Below are 20,554 nucleotides of genomic sequence, written 5' to 3'. Positions count from 1 at the left end.
GTTTATGAAAAAATCTATAGTTCTAAATCAAGACATGTAATATTACGTTGTTACCAAAATATTTTGGAAGGTTCTTCATCGATGTACTTCAAATTTCTACGCGATACTCTAACAAAAATTTGGACGCACATAGGCTATATCGTTTTTAATATATGTAACATATAAATACGCATACCATAAAGGGGAAACGTTGTTAGTAAGAATCTTGAGACGTTCTTGATCCTTTTACTTCAAATGTTTGCACAATACTCTAATGAACATCCAGACGGACAGTAACTATATTTTTTTTAACAAAACTGTACAGGTTTTTATGTTAAAAACGACTGCGAGAAAAAATTAGTGTGAAAATGTGTGGTGTAGGTTTCCTTCTCGCAGTTAGTTTTGACTACTGTATCAGGACATTTGAACCATTTATTCTGTATATATTCGTACTCCTTATATTTGTAATTTTAAACAGAATTTGTACACACAACAATCCGCTGTTTCGTTTTGTTTCTCGCAGTCGGTTTTAACAAAGAAAAAGGACGATTAGAGCAATACTGGGGAACCTGACAGCCATCCCACCCCTGCCCTGGCGTACGGGACTACAAGTCCCACCGCCACACCTTCACCCGCCCATGTTAGGCAAAATTTTTCTGCCTGACTCATGTAGTACTATCACCGTCAGAGGGTGGTACGGGACTACAAGTCCCACCGCCACACCTCCAAAGCGAATTGCAGTGACGGAGTCACTGCCCTGTGGAAATTTACTGCCTCACCAACACAGTTAGACCGCAATAGACCGGTGACGCTGTATTGTAACATATCACCCCGGACTACAAGTCCATTTAAAAAAAGGAACCTGAATCGTTCCAACCTTCGCAATCGTACCAATCGCAAATTAAAAATATGGCAAATACTGTCACTGAGGCTGCCATCCTGACAATCCAGCACCTGAAGAGATCCCCCGCATACTCCGTGTACCAGCCATCCCAGCAGATTTACCCAATCATTTTAAGAGACTTTAGTTTCCATTTCAGGGTTTCTTTGGATTCCTTCGCAACACAAATACACGAGGGTAAAAATAAGTAAAAAATAAAATAAAATAAAAATAAAAAATAAAAGGAGGAGGAGAGAGAGGGAAAAATGAACATAGAGTGGGAAAGGAAATGAAGAGATGGACAGAGGGAGGGGGTAAAGGAGTTCAGATTGTGCTGTATATCGAATTCGCGTACATATTTATCAGTTCGAAGCGTTTCCGGGTTCGGAATTTCTACTCGAAGGCGTCCTCTGTATAATAAATGAAGGGACTAGGAACGCCAGATGCAAGAACAAGTGAATTGTCACATATATATATTCGACAAAAAACAGTGTTATGGACCACAGCTACTACATACTTTACAAATCACTATAACTAACGAAATTAGATGACCACTAGTATAAGTAACGAAATAAAATAATAATATGCCCACTAGTAATAACATAGAACTGTCAAGGTAGTTACCAGGTTTTCAATCGTGGCTGCTAAGAGGCAAAACAGATCTGGCAGGCGGACTTTGATGAGAGTGCTGTACTGCAAGTCATTTACCGGGTGATGGTCAAGCCACTGGCGGCATCTCTGAGTGCACGCTGGGGTCGGCTGGCGACGTGGATGCGGAGGGTGGGGAGTGTCTTTCGCCAGCTTCTAGAACTGGATCTCCGGCCTCAGCGGCAGTGGCGCTTGGAAGCCAAGTCACACCAAGGCCGTCACCGATGTCCTTAGTCCGACCTCTGGAACAGGAGTCTTTCCTATCGCGTCTCGTCAGTCTCTGTCCGGCTCTTCCGAAGTCCCCCACTCACACCATCTTGGTATTCTGCAGAGAGCCCTTTCTGGGCGCGTATGTCCAGCCTTTGTTATTTTTCTGGCAAATCAGATTAATTTTCAACAACCTTCTTAGCTTGATGTACGACCCGCAATTCTCATGGCAGAAAGAGCATGCACAACAGCCGAGATTACAAGGAATTTCCACGTTTGGAAAATGGCATGTCGTCGTTTAAGTCCTGGCGTCTCGTCTTTCATCTCTGCCTTAATATTTACAAACTTTGGCTTTCTCTCCAGCCTGACAATATGGGTTTCCCTCCATAACCGTTCCGATACTTGTTTGAACATAGAACAGAGGTTGGAGAAGGCCTCTAGGCGTCCCTCAAAGTGTGTCTCCAAACTTACCTCGGTGTCAAGTAGCTGTTGTATCGGAGAGGTGGGCTGAGCGTTTCATCTCCCCGATACCTTACAAGTTGTAGTGAGTACTAAAACACAGTCCTTCAGAATTTGAAGCGATCGTTATGGCAACATACAAAACAAACATTTAAGAAAAATTACTTTTAATTCGCAGACTCGGAAAAACAGCCATCAAGAGCTTCCAATCCCAACAAGATGATTAAAATGTAGGGTGTTCGGAAATTTCCGTTACAAACATCTAGGACTTGTACAGGGGAGTGAGAACATAATATTTTGAATAGGATCCGAAATTCGGAAATGTCATCCAACGACGCAACAGAGCTTCAAAGTTATAGGCGCCGGCGCCTGTAAATGTGTATCTACAGGGTGCTCGAAAATTCCTATTACAAACTTATAGGACTTGTAGAGGGGAATGATTACATATTTTGAATAGGAACGCTACGACGGTTTCAGTTCAGGTGTTTAACTCATCTATTTATGTTTGAGGAACCGAAATATGCGTGAAGCAATCCGAAAAGAAACATTTATTTATCACTTAAACACATTAACACGTAAACATTACATTCCATACGTACAATATGTTGGTTCTTCTTTTGTTTTGGGGACATGTAAACACGTAATGTTTAAGTGCTAATACAAACAAATGTGCTTAAGTGACAAACAGATGTTTCGTTATACGAGCGTTGCCCAGAAAGTAATGCACCGCATTTTTTTTTCTCAGCCAGAAACAATGCTACGAATGCGAAACATTATGTATGTATTATTTGAAATCTCTTTGAGTGAGAGCGCCAAGTTCCCATCACTTCCGACAGATTGTGTAGCCGCAGGACAGTTTCAAAATGGCGTCTGTAGGTGATGAACGTTACAAGCAACGTGCCGTCATTGAGTTTCTCACTGCAGAGAAAGAAACTGTGGGGAATATTCACGAACGGTTGTGCAAAGTCTGTGGAGCACTTGCCGACAGAAGTAGAGCTAGTCGCTGAGCACGGAGGGTGAGGTCATCAGAAGGCGGTTCAGCGGGGCTCTACGATTTGCAGCGGTCGGGGAGACCATCCGAGGTTGTCACACCTGACAGCCTTGACCTAGCCCTCTCGGACTTCCACTCGTTTGGGCCATTACACGATGCCATTCGTGGAACACATTTTGAGGACGATGAGGAGGTGACTCACACAGTGAAGCACTGGCTCCGCTACCAGGACAAGGACTGGTAACGACAGGGCATATATGCCCTTGTTTCGCGCTGGAGGAAGGCCATAGAATGAGATGGAGATTACGTGGAAAAGCAGGATGTGTAGATAAAACACCATTCTTTCGTGTGTGTAATTCTCATTACGTTCAATAAAGAATTGTTGAAGAAAAAAATGCGTTAATTACTTTCTGGGCAACCCTCGTATTTACTTACGAAACGCGAACTAATAGTCGTGTTGTGTTACGCTTAATACAGTTCCTCAGGCAGAAACGGGTAACTTAAACATCTGAATTGAAACCGTCGTACACATGGGTTCCTGTTGAAAATTTTACGTTCTCACTACCCTCTACAAGTCCTAGAAGTTTGTGATGGGAATTTCTGAACACCCTGTGTAGTACCAACATACAATGATGAACCAAAACATTGAGACCACATGCTTAACAGCGTGTCTCTGGAATGCGAAACAGCAGCGATTCTGGGCGGAATTGTATTGACAGGTCCTTAAGTTTCTGGAGGTGTGTGGCAGCAGAGGTCGACACACAACTCACGCAGTTTCCGTAAATTATGGACCAGCGGTATGTGGAATAGTAGCTACGACTCTATAGCTTCCCAGATGTGTTCAGTCGGACCCAGATGAGGAGAATTTGGTGGCCAAGACGTCAACGTGAGTTCACTAGCGTGCCCACCAAACTATTGCACTATGATTTTCTGGACTTGTGACACGGACAATTATCCTACTGGAAGAGCCACCATCATTAGCGATGGCATCAAGCATGAAGGGATGGAGGTGGTACGCCATAACGATCATGTAAGCCACAAATGTCATCGTGTCTTCGATTACTATAAGTCCCATGGAAGTACCATGGTGAATGTCTCGCATAGCATAACAGTGGCCCAACCAGCCTCTTCCCCTGGCGCAGAGCTTGTTTCGAGCAAACGATCGATTGGGTGATAAGAGTACCCGGACAAGACTTTCAACCCGGTGCAACAGGAACCGTGATTCATCCGACCAGGCCACACGTTTCTAATGATGCACGGTGCAGTCTCAATGATCCCGTGCCCATTACAATCGTAGTTAACGATGCAGTTCGGTATGCAAGGGAGATGTAGGGGCTTTCTGTCGTGAAGCCCCATGATTAGGTATGTACGGTGAGCAATGCGCTTCAGAACACTCTGCCGTTAGATCTGTTACAGATAGCCGTCTGTTCTGTTTTACAGAGTGGGCCAGGCTCGATTTCTACGTTCTGTGATGAGGCTTGGATGTCCAATACTATGTCGCCTACTCGCGGTTTCACTGTTCTCAAACACTTTCCACAGATGCTCACGACAGTAGTACGCAAACAGCTGAGAATCGTCGCCGTTTGCAATTTGCTCGTTCGCTGGCCACGGACCATGATAATGTGCCATTTGTCGAATTCATTTACCTCAATCGATGTCTCCATTCGAGGCCCGTATTGTCCCTAGAATGAGTCCTCATTCGTCTCTGCTCCTCTTATATACTTTCCTTACCACCTCACGTTCCCTCAACGTGACCAGCCGGTATTCTGTTTCGCCGTGGGCAGTGGTCATAATGATGCTGCTGATCATGCGTACAAATAAAAATTTGAGTGTTCCTTTGTTCAAAATCGTATATCCCCGAAAGTTCTGCACAGGCTCCACTGAAATTTCGACACAACGTGTTTTTATTTACCTACAGGAGCGCCATATGGTATCTAAATACACTCCTGGAAATTGAAATAAGAACACCGTGAATTCATTGTCCCAGGAAGGGGAAACTTTATTGACACATTCCTGGGGTCAGATACATCACATGATTACACTGACAGAACCACAGGCACATAGACACAGGCAACAGAGCATGCACAATGTCGGCACTAGTACAGTGTATATCCACCTTTCGCAGCAATGCAGGCTCCTATTCTCCTATGGAGACGATCATAGAGATGCTGGATGTAGTCCTGTGGAACGGCTTGCCATGCCATTTCCACCTGGCGCCTCAGTTGGACCAGCGTTCGTGCTGGACGTGCAGACCGCGTGAGACGACGCTTCATCCAGTCCCAAACATGCTCAATGGGGGACAGATCCGGAGATCTTGCTGGCCAGGGGAGTTGACTTACACCTTCTAGAGCACGTTGGGTGGCACAGGATACATGCGGACGTGCATTGTCCTGTTGGAACAGCAAGCTCCCTTGCCGGTCTAGGAATGGTAGAACGATGGGTTCGATGACGGTTTGGATGTACCGTGCACTATTCAGTGTCCCCTCGACGATCACCAGTGGTGTACGGCCAGTGTAGGAGATCGCTCCCCACACCATGATGCCGGGTGTTGGCCCTGTGTGCCTCGGTGGTATGCAGTCCTGATTGTGGCGCTCACCTGCACGGCGCCAAACACGCATACGACCATCATTGGCACCAAGGCAGAAGCGACTCTCATCGCTGAAGACGACACGTCTCCATTCGTCCCTCCATTCACGCCTGTCGCGACACCACTGGAGGCGGGCTGCACGATGTTGGGGCGTGAGCGGAAGACGGCCTAACGGTGTGCGGGACCGTAGCCCAGCTTCATGGAGACGGTTGCGAATGGTCCTTGCCGATACCCCAGGAGCAACAGTGTCCCTAATTTGCTGGGAAGTGGCGGTACGATCCCCTACGGCACTGCGTAGGATCCTACGGTCTTGGCGTGCATCCGTGCGTCGCTGCGGTCCGGTCCCAGGTCGACGGGCACGTGCACCTTTCGCCGACCACTGGCGACAACATCGATGTACTGTGGAGACCTCACGCCCCACGTGTTGAGCAATTCGGCGGTACGTCCACCCGGCCTCCCGCATGCCCACTATACGCCCTCGCTCAAAGTCCGTCAACTGCACATACGGTTCACGTCCACGCTGTCGCGGCATGCTACCAGTGTTAAAGACTGCGATGGAGCTCCGTATGCCACGGCAAACTGGCTGACTCTGACGGCGGCGGTGCACAAATGCTGCGCAGCTAGCGCCATTCGAGGGCCAACACCGCGGTTCCTGGTGTGTCCGCTGTGCCGCGCGTGTGATCATTGCTTGTACAGCCCTCTCGCAGTGTCCGGAGCAAGTATGGTGGGTCTGACACACCGGTGTCAATGTGTTCTTTTTTCCATTTCCAGGAGTGTAGTATGTAAAGGGGAAACGTTTTTACGAAAAATATCTAAAAGCTCCCGACCGATTTACTTCATATTTTTACATGTTTCTGCAGTAAACGTATGGACACATATAGCCTGTATTATATAGTGAAACAATGTTAGCGAACAGGAAAGTTTTATTTATGGTTTATTGGCTTATGATCAGAACCACTAAGCTGCGGTAACAATAAGCAAGGTTCACGGCCAGAGAGCAGGAGGAAATAGGAGATGGCCAGAGGGAAGGGAGGAAATAGACGTAGAAAAGGGAAAGGAGCAGATGGACAGAAAGAGGGGGAGGAGGTGACCGACAGAGAGAGGAGGATGGAGGAGGAGATGGACAAAGAGAGGAGGAGCAGGAGGAGACAGAGAGAGACGGGGGTGGGAGAAGAAGATTAGGACGTATACACAATGCCAGTTCACGTTAGAAAAGTGCGCCTTCTCTTTCCATTCTTTTCCATTTGACTACACTGAGCCTCAGCAACGCATGACTGGGAACAGCTGGTTGTATAATATTTGAATCAATCTTCATTCGTGGGAGCTCATTGTTTCAGAGCTCATTTTTTGTTTCTGTCTAATACTTCATTCTGAAGTTGCTGCTTTGGTCACACATGAGTTACTGGTCAGTAACGTAAAAGTTTGCATTTGCACTGACTAATGTGCATATTTTATGCAATTTACATTTGTCCTCTTCGTGGTGTAAGTTATTTAGAACCCAAAGAAAAAGAAGCTGATTCGTGTAGCCTCGAAAATATCGTACTCTATCCTACTTACAGGCGTGCATCAAACAGTCATTTGGTACAAAGATTAATAAGTATAAACCATCGAGATGTTGAAAGATGGCGGTGCCTTCCATGCAGGCCACTGCCGTGGTGATACTCGTCAGTCACCTCCTCTTTCATTTTGTTCCGGTGATTATCATACAATTTCATTCGCCTATGGTGTATCGAAATTTTCCCTGATTGATATTAATCTGATGGACTATTGGGGTTAGTGTAAACCACTGACTGATCTCACAGTACTTGCACGACTTGAGTAGCAGTAGTAGAGTTAATCTCGGCTATAGAGATAGATTTTTGGACGCTGGAGGTGACCATTGCGTTAGGGGCAGCTTTAGAACTTTCCCCGAGAAGCAAGCCAGTTCATGGTTTCCTTTGGAGTCACTGAAACGGGCCATGAGCCTGGCAGGGCAGTGGTTTTTGGGCCGCCATTCTGGTGGCCGGCCTTGTTCCGCTAATGGCCAAGCAAGAGGGTGGCAAAGCCGTAGCTGAATGCAAAGCGCCACTTCTTTAGAGACTGGCGGCGCTGGGCACCCTGATGCATATTAGCGAGTGGAAGTGGTGTGGGAGTCTGGTCTCCTTATTCAATGTGCGGGTCCAAGTAAAGTGCCGTCGGGCTGACGCCTGGCTAATGTGTTTATTACAAGAACAGCGTACCTTGGCACGACGAATGTCTCCGGATGTCGCGTTTCTTAGATGCCGCCGCTCCTCACCAAAACGGCGCCCACTAAATCGTTTTATGGACGAGACGGAGCTTGTTTTCACACGGAAGCTTTCCTCATCTTGTGAAATGAGGTGGGGGTTTGGCTGCAGGATCTCCAGGCACTGTGTGCTGTTTTTCCAGAGAACAGAACGTCTACTGTACTGCAGTGATTGGTTGAGGAAGGTCGGATCTACTTGCTAGAAAACATGATTGGTACGGAAACCACTGCTGGGCCATGATAGGTTTATTCGAGAACATCAGGGGGAACGGCTGTTTTTTGGAAGGTTTTGAGCAAAAGAGAGAGGCGTGGGGTTTGCTTCTCGATCGTCGCGCAGTACAGTCGCTAGAGCTCTTCCGTTTCTACAGACAAAGCAGTTAGTTGTAAGGGTATCTGGACACCCGGGTGAAACTTTATATTTGCGCGGACATGAGACAATCACCGGCGGACGTGGAGTCATCTACTGCTGTACGACGCTTCGGCAGCGTCTTCCCGCAGACGACTGCGTCTCATCTTTCACCGGCTACATAGGTAACGTTGCGCAGCTTCGGCAAATTCAGAAGCCTGTCAATCGTTTTCACGACCATCTTTTTTCATAGCAGCCTTGTACTCGCAGTAGTCACTCCCAGTGTCCATTGGATGCTTCATTGTCTTTTGACGCGAGAGACCAATCAGTGGAACGATACAGCAGAGTGTGCCTGCCTAGGTTGGCATCCTTCCACTCACAGTAGCCAGTCTCATTTACACGTAAATTCCAGTTAGGTTCTCCAGATCTATTTCCAACCAACCGGAGTTTGTGTTAATGAAATGTTGCACAGTTGAAGTCTCTGTTTATATGTTTTTTCTCACTTGACCTTGACATTAGTTCAAAAATGGTTCAAATGGCTCTGAGCACTATGGGACTTAGCTTCTGAGGTCATCAGTCCCCTAGAACTTAGAACTACTTAAACCTAACTAATCTAAGGTCATCACACGCATCCATGCCTGAGGCAGGATTCGAACCTGCGACCGTAGCGGCCACGCGGTTCCAGACTGTAGCGCCTAGAACCGCTCGGCCACTTGACATTAGTTTAATAATCTCTTTGTGATACCGTAGGTCTTTGTTATTAATTTTTAAACAACACCCATTCTCATTCCCTATGATGTCATTTATTTTGTTGTGGGTTTGAAGGGATTAAATTAATTTTATGACAAATTAGTCAACTCAGGGGTGATCCACAGTGGGGCCACTAGTCAGATTTCCTTGCGCTATTGATAACCGTGGCACCTTTTGGGTCTGGTGGTTACGACTTTTTAGTCGTTTGGCAGACGGCGAACTGCTGTCACTACAGGCTATCTTGCAATGTTAGCTGAACACAAAGGGCCATAACACAGTTTCAGCACCTGAAAGAGCTTAAATTGGACTGGCTAATTGTAATGCACTGTACTCGAAAGATTTACAAGCAACAAAGCAAACAAGTATTTCGCACTGAAGTCGGAGGTAAAGAGTTTACTGGTAATGGTTATCAGGTTTCGTCAAGAGGAAAAATAGCACTCAGAAATGGTTAGAAGATAAATGCCTTCTGATTTAACGAAAGCCACTGTAGGGGTGGAACGATGAGAATTCTGAAATGATACTGTGAGCAATGAAAAGCGACAGTGAAACCTGACGGAGTGTTACCATCTTACCCAGCGGTCATCAAACAGTAGCCCGTGGGCCGCATGTGGCCCGAGTGAAATATTCGTGTGGTACGCGGTTGTTAGCCGTATTTTATAATAATATGCACCTATCGACTGACAGCCGAATCCAGAAACGTCCACTAACATCGACCCGTGCAAGCCGTGCAATCGTTAGGTTGTCTTACTCTGTCTCTGCCTAAATTTCGGGTACGTGTTTACCTTCCGCAATCACAGTGGATAGCCGACGCTTCGCCGACTGAAGAGAACAAGTCACGCTCGCGCGGTGAGTCTTCTGCCGTAGTTAATGGAACATTTACACCGGTGATGAGCTAGGGGCGCTATACTGCCATACGTTTATATGTTGTGGCCTAGTGAAAAAGTGCTACTTGACGCCTTCTTCTTTCGGGAGGTTCCTGCAGTCCACACCTGGCTGTTAACTAAGAGAAGCGCCTTAAGCAGGAAGTTAGCCTGAATTTATCAATTTTGGAAGAATATGGAACTGTTACTTCAGGACGATCACAGAGGAAAAGATTATCTGTTAAGAATTTAATGCTAAAATTGTCTCTGCGGATCTCACCGGAAATTTGGCACCACTGTCACATCGGAGTGCAGCACCAGTCGGCCTAATAGAGCCCACCAATGAGGTCACTTTCAAACTCTGTCAGGTGCTGATAACACCGTCATCTGAAACGAGCATGTGGCATCACCGTGTTCTTTACAGTGATCACTCATTATCTGATGCTGCACTCGCCCTTCTGTGCCCTACTAGACCTGGTAGCAGGACTAAATATGAACAACACTAATGCATAGTGGTGTCCGTTCAACCTGTCGCAGAGAATTGTATCTCTAATCGTTTATATACCTGTTGACGGTGTATAAGTGGACTATATTACATTGACGTCCAGTCATGCCTTCTTGGTGTTTCACTATTTTTATCAGGCAATGTATATTAAAATATGCACCCTTTTAGGTCTCACTCTACTGAGTGTTACACTGAAGTAACAAAAATCATGGGATAGCCACATGCACAGAATAAATATGGAGGTAGTACCGCGTCCATAAGGCACAAAAGGGCAGTGCAGTGGCGGAGCCGTCATTTCTACTGAGGCGAATCGTGTAAAAAGGTTTCCGACGTGATAACGGCCGCACGACGGGACTTTGAACGCAGAACGGTAGATGGAGCTACACGCTCGGGACATTCCATTTCGGAAATGGTTCAGGAATTCAGTATTCTGAGATCCACAGTGTCAAGAGTGTGCCGAGAATACCAGATTCCAGGCATTATCTCTCACCGCGGACAATAATGCACTGGCCGCTGGTCTCCTGTTAACGACCGAGAGCAGAGGCGACTGCGTAGAGTTGTCCGTGCTAACAGGCGAGCAAGACTGCTTGAAAAACCGGAGAAATCAATGTGAGACGTACTATGAACGTATTCGTTAGGACAATGCTGCGAAATTGGGCTTTACTGGGCTACGGCAGCAGACGACCGATGCAAGTGCCTTTGCTAACAGTTAGACATCGCCTGCAGCCACTCTCCTGGGTTCGTGACCATATCGGTTGGACCCTAGACGACTGGAAAACAGTGGTCTGCCAGATAAGTTCCGATTTCAGTTGGTAACAGCTGATGGTACGATTCGAGAGAGGTGCAGACCCCACGATCCCATGGACCTAACTTGTCAACAAGGCAGTGTGCAAGGTGGTGGTGGCTACGTAATGGTGTGCGCTGTGTTTACGTAGAATTGACTGGGTCTTACATCTACATCTACATCTAGATCTACACAGATACTCCGCAAGCCACCGTACGGTGCACGGTGGAGGGTACCCCCTGCACCACTAACGGTCATTTCCTCTCCTGTTCAGCTCGCAAATAGAGCGAAGCAGAAACGATGCCTAAGTCTTTCCATATAATCCCTAATTTCTCGTATCTTATCTTTGTGGTTCTTACGCGCAATGTGCGTCGGCGGCAGTAGTATCGTTTAGCATTCAGCATCAAATGCCGTTTCTCTAAATTTTCTCAATAGTGTTTCTCCAAAAGAACGTCACATCGCCTTTCCTCCAGGGATTCCCATTTGAGACCCCGAAGAATCTCTTGTAACATTTACGTGTTGTTCGAAATTCCCGGTAACAAATCTAGCAGCCCGGTTTTGAATTGCTTTGATGTCTTCCTTCAATCTTACCTGGTACGGCTCCCAAAGACTCTAGTAGTACTCAAGATTAGGTCGTACCAGCGACTTGACTGTGTCAAGCAGGACACTAGTAATACTGTATCTGAACATTACTGGTTATGTCTTCCTACTCATCCGCATTAACTTACATTCCTCCTCATTTAGGGCTAGCTGCAATTCATCACATCAATTGGAAATTTTGTGTACATCGTCTTGTATCTCCCTACAATCGCTCAACCTCGACAACTTACTGTACGCCACGGCATAATCAGCAAACAACTTCAGATTGCTGCCCATCCTGTTAGCCAAATCATTTATGTATATAGAGAACAACAGCGGTCCTATCACACTTCCCCGGGGAACTCCTGACGATACTCTTGTCTTCGATGAACACTCGCCGACAAGCAGAACATATTGGGTTCTACTACTTACGAAGTCTTCGAGCCACTCGCATATCTGTGAACTCACTCCCTATGCTCCTGCCTTCGTCAACAGCCTGCAGTGGGGCACCGTGTCAAATGCTTTCCGGAAATCTAGAAGTATGTAATGCGCCTGTTTATCTTCGTCCGTAATTCGCAGTATATCATGTGAGAAATGGGCAAGCTGAGTTTCGCACGAGCGATGCTTTCTAAGACCATGCTGATTCATGGACATAAGCTTCTCAGTCTCAAGAAAGATTATTATATTCGAACTGAGAATACGTTCAGGGATTCTGCAGCAAACAGAAGTTAGGGATATCGGTCTGTAATTTTGCGGATCCACTCTTTTACCTTTCTTATGTATTGGAGTCAGCTGCGCTTTTTTCCAGTCGCTTGAGACTTGTGCTGGGCGAGAGATTCACGATAAATGCAAGCTAATCAAGGGCCATTGCCATAGAGTACTCTTTGCAAAACCGAACTGGGATTCCATCCGGACGTGGTGATGTATTTGCTTTCAAATCTTTCAACTGTTCTCTATGCCAGGTATGCTTATTCCTATGTCGTTCGTACGGGAGTCTGTCCGATTCTCTTGTGGTGTGAACGATTCCTTGAACGTGAAATTTGAAACTTCGGCATTCATTTTGCTGTCTTCAACTACCACAGCAGACTGGTCAAGAAGGGAGTGAATGGAAGCTTTAGAACCGCTTAACCATTTTACATAAGACCATAATTTTCTCCGGTTGCTAAGGTGTGACGGTGGTGGTTGTTTGTTTACCGCATAGATCTATTCACAGATGATGCACTACTTTATACTATCTTCGATAGCCGTCATTTGTGCGTTTCATCTTGGACCGAGAGTGCAATAGCGTCTGCTTCCTCAGAATCTTCCGAATTTTATTAAACCAAAAGTAGTTTCTAGGCACATAACTCTCCATACCACGACTTACATTCTGTTTAAACTTTGCCCATTATTCTTCTACATTCATCTTACTGGAACTAAGTGATGCAAATTCGCTGTCTGTGTGAGATGCTAATAACTGCTTATCTGCTCTATCTAGCAGAAACACTCTCCTAGCCTTGTTGATTGATTTATTAACTTTCGTATTCATAGTTGCTACAATGACAATATGGTCGCTAATCCCGGTTTACATACTGACATTGTCAATAGGTTCCGGCCTATTTGTAGCTACAGAGTCTAAGATATTTCCATTGCGTGTGGGATGCCGAGCTAGCTGCTCAAGACAATTTTCAGAAAACGTTTTCAAAAGTATTTCTCATGTCTTTCTGTCTGTATCCCCCACAATGATTCCACAGACGTCCCAATCTGTACTCAGTAGGTTAAAATCGGCTACAACTAGTATTGCATGATCTGGGCATTTACGTGCTGTTGACCGTAGACTTTTTTTGAATGACTCTAAAACTGTCACAGCAGAATCAGATGACCAGTAAAAACATTCAAAAGTTAACTTGGTTTCACCTACACCTGTTACACGCGACCAGATAACTTCACTGTCACACTCAACTTCGACCTCAACGGAGACAATACTTTTGTCAAAGGCAATGAATACTTCCGCTTCTATGGCCTCTAATCTGTCTCTCCGATATACGTTCCACGACTTGCTAGTGTCTCAGAGCTTTCCACTTCGGGCTTCAGCCAGCGCTCGATCCCAAGAATGATTTCAGCGTGAGGACTTCCTGGAGGGAAGTAAATTCGGGAACTTCATTACGAATACCTCGACAGTTTACTGCTAAAATTATTACACTCGAAGTGTCTTTATTGTGAACGCAATCTGACTTCCCTTGCTGTGAATCTACTGGCGAGTGTTTATCAAAGAACCTCAACTGCTGTCTAGCCTAAAAAAAACCTCATGTGGACTCCAGAAGTACTCTGTGAGCCGTGCGAGGTTCTTGTTCATGCCATTTATTGTTTGTCATCTTCTTTTACGGTACTGCCACCTCCTTTCCTTCTCCATTTACTGGCGTCACTAACTTCTGCCTTACTTGACCGTGAGTGGCAGCAGCAGCGCTGACCGATAACTGCACTGTCGTACCATCTCTGGAGCTACCGAGGCAGCGCGGGATTAGCCGAGCGGTCTAGGCGCTGCAGTCATGGACTGTGCGTCTGATCCCGGAAGAGGTTCGAGTCCTCCCTCGGGCATGGGTGTGTGTGTGTTTGTCCTTAGGATAATAGTGAGTAACTCTACCATCTGGTGAGCAAGATGTATGAGACAGGCGAAATGCCCTCAGACTTCAAGAAGAATATAATAATTCCAATCCCAAAGAAAGCAGGTGTTGACAGATGTGAAAATTACCGAACTATCAGTTTAATAAGCCACAGCTGCAAAATACTAACGCGAATTCTTTACAGACGAATGGAAAAACTGATAGAAGCCAACCTCGGGGAAGATCAATTTGGATTCCGCAGAAATGTTGGAACAAGTGAGGGAATACTAACCCTACGACTTATCTTAGAAGAAAGATTAAGGAAATATAAACCTACGGCTCTAGGCATTTGTAGACTTAGGGAAAGCTTTTGAAAATGTTGACTGGAATACTCTCTTTCAAATTCTGAAGGAGGCAGGGGTAAAATACAGGGAGCGAAAGGCTATCTACAATTTTTACAAAAACCAGATGGCAGTTATAAGGATCGAGGCGCATGAAAGGGAAGCAGTGGTTGGGAAGGGAGTGAGACAGGGTTGTAGCCTATCCTTGATGTTGTTCAATCTGTATATTGAGCAAGTAGTAAAGGAAACAAAAGAAAAATTCGGAGTAGGAATTAAAATCCGTGGAGAAGAAATAAAACCTTTGAGGTTAGCCGATGACATTGTAATTCTGTCAGAGACAGCAAAGGACCTGGAAGAGCAGCTGAACGGAATGGACACTGTCTTCAGAGGAGGATATAAGATGAACATCAACGAAAGCAAAACGAAGATAATGGAATGTAGTCGAATTAAGTCGGGTGATGTTGAGGGAATTAGATTAGGAAATGAGTAACTTAGGAGTTTTGCTATTTGGGGAGCAAAATAACTGATGATGGTCGAAGTAGAGAGGATATAAAATGTAGACTGGCAATGGCAAGGAAAGCGTTTCTGAAGAAGAGAAATTTGTTAACATCGAGTATAGATTTAAGTGTCAGGAAGTCGTTTCTGAAAGTATTTGTATGGAGTGTAGCCATGTATGTAAGTGAAACATGGACGATAAATAGTTTGGACAAGAAGAGAATAGAAGCTCTCGAAATGTGGTGCTGCAGAAGAGTGCTGAAGATTGGATGGGTAGATCACATAACTAATGAGGAGGTATTGAACAGAATTAGGGAGAAGACAAATTTCTGGCTTACCATGCCTAGAAGAAGGGATCGGTTGGTAGGACATGTTCTGAGGCATCAAGGGATCACCAATTTAGTATTGGAGGGCAGCGTGGAGGGTAAAAGTCGTAGAGGGAGACCAAGATATGAATACACTACGCAGATTCAGAAGGATGTAGGTTGCAGTAGGTACTGGGAGATGAAGAAGCTTGCACAGGATAGAGTAGCACGTACAGCTGCATCAAACCAGTCTCAGGACTGAAGACCACAACAACAACAGTGAGTAAGCTTAGGGACTGATGACCTTAGCAGTTAAGTCCCATAAGATTTCACACACATTTGAACATTTTTGAGCTACCGATAGTATTTCCGCGTCGTCGTGTGTCTGGAAGTCAGTTGGAGACGCACCAGCAGTGCAGTTGGGGACGGAGCAGCGATCGGCGACGAAGGAGCGTCAGGGACGGACCACCAGTGAGGTGCGGATAGCCAGTAATTACCGACCACTGGCAACACACATGCACTGTCCGACTGGAGACTGGAGTGGGAACGACCGTTGGTTGGTCGTTCGGTCGGCCGTCCCATCAGCCGACGTCTGTTTGGTCCTTTGACCGTTTCGATGTGTGGCAGTCGGTCGGTTGGCGCAGAGCAGCCAGGAGGTCCCTGTCGCTCGGAGTCGGGCCGGAGCCGCTGGTGGCGCGCACGCGTGGTTAGAGTTCGTCACCCGCTGACCTTGGACTAAAGTTGAGTGCTCACTTAACCTACTTTCAAGCCTCAACTGCTATCACTTCTCTTCGTTTGATCCTGGTTTTTGCTTTCTGCGAGATTCCCATGAGCAACAACATGTGAGCATTGAAGTCAGCTAGAATTTCAACCGTTTGCTTGGATGGGATTGAACTTAATTTAATTAACTCCTTCATTAATGAAGTTCACCAGCGGTATCTTCTGCCTTGTGGCAATTAACGTTCCGGCTACCTGCCCTGGGCATTGGCGTGGTTTCTGGCAGTGTATTTTCCTCGCCGTGTTGTTGCTGTCCAGCACAGCGTGTAGTTCGAGATCTGAGGTGTGTTGGTAGTTTTGTGGCGTTTATTCTGACTTGGCTGGATTGCGCACCAGTACCCAGAACGTTGTGCTATTGACGTCTTGTTGTCGTTTTGCTCGTCGGGTGGAGCAGAACTGATTTTGTTGTTTAATTTGTCGGCTGACCTTCGGTTGGGTTGCCTTCTGATGAAGGTGTTGTCGGTCTGGCTGCCTGTCTCACCTAAAAGTGCGTTAGTGTTACTTCCCAGGCAGGCCCTTGGAACCTTCTGAGCGCCGCTCCTTGTGTTTTACATAGTGATTTCCGTTTAGTCTTAAGTACTCTGTGTGGCCTTCAGCCGAGTTTTAGTGTATTAAAATTGTAAGCTTTTTCTTCCTAGGCTTTAAGCCGTAAAATTGTTTTCACATGGTGTGTGACCTTCAGCCGAGTTTAATCTCTCTTAAATTGAAATTCAAAATTTTGTCTTGCCCTTAAGTCATAAGATTGTTATTCTTTAGTATGTGGCCGTCAGCCGAGTTTTAATCTCTCTTAAACTAAAAATTTAAATCTTGCTCTTGCCTTAAGTCATAACATTGTTATTCTTTAGTATGAGACCTTCAGCTGAGTTTGCATGAAATGTTTAAGCTAAGGCCCTCAGCATGTTAAATTGAAAGCCCTTCTTCCTAGGCTTTAAGCCGTTAAATTGTTTGGTTGATATGCGGCCTTTAGCCGGGTTTCAGCCTATTTAGAATTAACATTGAAAATCTTTGCTTTGGCCTTAAGCCATAACACTATTCTTGCTTAATGTGTGGCCTTCAGCCTATTTTTATTGAAGCAAAAAATAATTTTTTTTTTTTGAAAGAAGTGAAACTTTCAGAAGAAATCCTGGACCTCAATTCCTTGTTTAGGCCTTGGGCCCTGGATTTTCGTATGTGGCTTTCCGCCGATTTAAATCAAATCAAAGACGGTCTTTCATTAAAACCTTGAGCGTTTTCAATTTTTGCTTATCTTATTGTGTGTTTTAACTAATAAAATTTATATGTTGAGTGTAACTGACAGCAGCTTATTTTGGCCCCTTTCCACAAATATAACCTCACCCGCTCTGTCCTGCTAGTCCAGGGAATTCACTCTGCTGACCGATTAGCTCCTTCCTTTGTGTAGTACACCCCTGACCTATCAAGGAGAGTCTTATAAATTCCCACAAGAGAACGCAGCTCTAAAAATCTGCAGCCAAGACCGGCACAGATTCGACGAATCCTTTGGTTCAGATCAATCACTCGGCTCCAAATCAAAGGACTCCGATCAACTCTGGGAACAATGCTGCAAACTGCAAACTCTGCTGACGCCCCGTGCGCGAGACCAGCAGTCTTAACCACCTCCGCCAGCCGCCTGGACGAATTGAGGTTCACCTCAGAACCCATGCGACAGGCGTCGCTGATGCCGACGTGGGCCACCACTTGCAGACAACTGCACCCTGCACGCTCGATAAACTAAGGCAAAGGCGCCTCCACATCTCGAATAAGCACCCCCCGCCCCCAGCATACACTTGCCTTTCTTTACAGCTCTCAACGCTATCTGCCTAAGGTGCTCCAAAACGCGCCTAATATTGGAGTTCCCAATAACTAGTAAACTCTAGCCACCGTATGCCTGCTCGGACCCTGCTGAAGGAGCGGCCACCTGTCCACTCACAGGGTGAATGGGCTAGACCAGGCGCCCAGTCTTCACACTGGCCCTCCGCCTAGAGCATTACCCCCCGCCATTCACCCTGCTGTGAGGGTGGATCCACCGTGTCGGGTGCGCTAGGAGATGCCCCGGAAGCAGAGCTCGTGGACGAAACAAGCGACACTAGAGGTGTCCCACGCGACGCGCCAGGATCTCCGCCAACGCTACACCCGGAGGCAGCAACCTGAAGGTGACACATAGTAGCCAACACATAGTAGCTGATGCTCAGCTGTTCGCGAACTGCTGCCAGCTCCGCATACAGCATGCACACATCCTAGCCATCCTAGCAAGACTAACCGGGAGAAATAAACTATAAAACCAGACAGAATTCTAGATATGCAACTTGTTACCTTCCTGATGTGTCACCAATGGGTGCAGATGTGTTAATGAGCTATGTAGCTGGCTGTCCAGCGAGCAACTACTGTGCTACAGAATGAATGAATTTACCCATACAAAAACGAGAAATTAAACCTCCTCAGCAGAAAGACACACATGAAATTTAATAAACATACTACGAGGAAAACATAGAAAATATAAACACTTAACTTGACGCTCTGTAGTTTTATATCAGCTGAGAGCTAGAGCCTGACTGACTTGCTTCCTAAACGAAAGGATGGTTGCTTTGAAACCAAAACAAATGAGCAACTACAGCGCCTCTGTTCCAAGTGAACCGGTCATTGACTGGAAAAGCTACCTGGAGACCAGGTGCAGCAATTGGTTCGAATGGCTCTGAGCACTATGGGACTTAACATCTGAGGTCAGCAGTCCCCTAGAACTTAGAACTACTTAAACCTAACTAACCTAAGGACATCACACACATTCATGCCCGAGGCAGGATTCGAACCTGCGACCGTAGCAGTCACGCGGTTCCAGACTGTAGCGCCTAGAACCGCTCGGCCACCGCGGCCGGCCATGTGCAGCAATTGATGAACTTCATGTTTCCAAACAAAGATGTCATCAGCCCACAATTGTTCGTGATTGGTTTGAACAACATTCTGGACAAATGGAGCGAATGACATGGCTACACAGACGTGAATCCCATCGAACCTTTATGGGGCATAATCGAGAGGTCAGTTCGTGCACGAAATCATACACTGGCAATACTTACGTAATATATGGACAGCTACAGAGGTACCATGGGTCAATATTTTTGCAGGGGACTTCCATCGACATGTTGAGTCGATGCCACATTGAGTTATTGCTCTACGCGGGGCAAAAGGAGGCCTAAGATGTTACCAGGAGGTATGCCATGACTTTTGGTACCTCAGTGTATATTAAGTTGAAACTACCAAGTTATAGTTTAAGGTTTTTGCAACTTTTTTCTAGTTCTAAAATGTCGAAGTAAGTTGTTTTGTATCACCAGGATCCGTCTACTTTTTATTCTGCTACTGCATGAGATGCGGTATTTTTTCGTGTTTTTTTTTCCCCGATGCGACTAGTTAATTTTGTGCGACCGCATGTGTATTTGCACTAACTCTCCCAGGTGTTTATTAGCCGCCATCTCGGAGAAGTGTGTGAAGCCTGTCTGTTGCGGAGAGAAAAGTGATGACGCTGCTCGCTTCTCTGAAGAGGCGTGACCAGCAGTCGTTTGTTTGCGGAGACGCTCCCAGCGCCGCCTATAAAGGCCGCCAGCGCCGTGGCAAGCAGCATTCGCTGGCGCACCGCCATGGCCTTCGAGGTAAGACTGCGCTGGCTACTAGTTCTGCGGCAGCGTACACACCAGGCTCCGATTCATCCGCTCTTGAGATCCGTAGTGCATTTATACTCGTACACACACTGTTGACTGCTCGAACAGCTGAAGGCGCAGTGCAATAGCTTGCCAGGATAGGAGGGGAGACAGGCCCGGGTAGGAGCCATCGAGATCTAGTCCAGATGCCAGTCTCAGTGTTGTATTAGGCAGTTTTCCCACCTTCTTTAGGCAAATGCTGGGATTGTTTGCAATTTACACCACAGAAAATACGATGCCCAAGCGGTTAACATACGACGAATGGTTCAAATGACTCTGAGCACTATGGGACTTAATATCTGAGGTCATCACTCCCCTAGAACTAAGAACTACTTAAACCTAACGACATCACACACATCCATGCCCGAGGCAGCATTCGAACCTGCGACCGTAGCAGTCACGCGGTTCCGGACTGAAGCGCCTAGAACCGCTCGGTCACAAGTCACAACGGCCGGCTTAACATACAACAAGTCATAGAATGAAGTTCATATGCATCACAGATAACCCGCACGACTCTCTCTATACAGTAG

At 46.2% G+C, this 20,554-nt stretch overlaps 1 long non-coding RNA gene across 1 annotated transcript in view; it reads right to left on the bottom strand.

Moving 5' to 3' along the window:
- LOC124612267 overlaps nucleotides 1–1,552 on the bottom strand; it is a 40,497-nt gene extending 38,945 nt beyond the window's left edge. Inside the window, exon 1 of the long non-coding RNA XR_006979518.1 lies at nucleotides 1,484–1,552. This is a non-coding gene — a long non-coding RNA (uncharacterized LOC124612267). The remainder of the gene's footprint in view (nucleotides 1–1,483) is intronic.
- Between the last annotated feature and the right edge of the window lie 19,002 nt (nucleotides 1,553–20,554).

The sequence above is a fragment of the Schistocerca americana genome, chromosome 4 (assembly GCF_021461395.2).
Source record: "Schistocerca americana isolate TAMUIC-IGC-003095 chromosome 4, iqSchAmer2.1, whole genome shotgun sequence".
Classification (NCBI taxonomy): domain Eukaryota; kingdom Metazoa; phylum Arthropoda; class Insecta; order Orthoptera; family Acrididae; genus Schistocerca; species Schistocerca americana.
The sequence above is the reverse complement of the archived record's forward strand: the minus strand, read 5'-3'. Positions and strand labels throughout refer to the sequence as shown.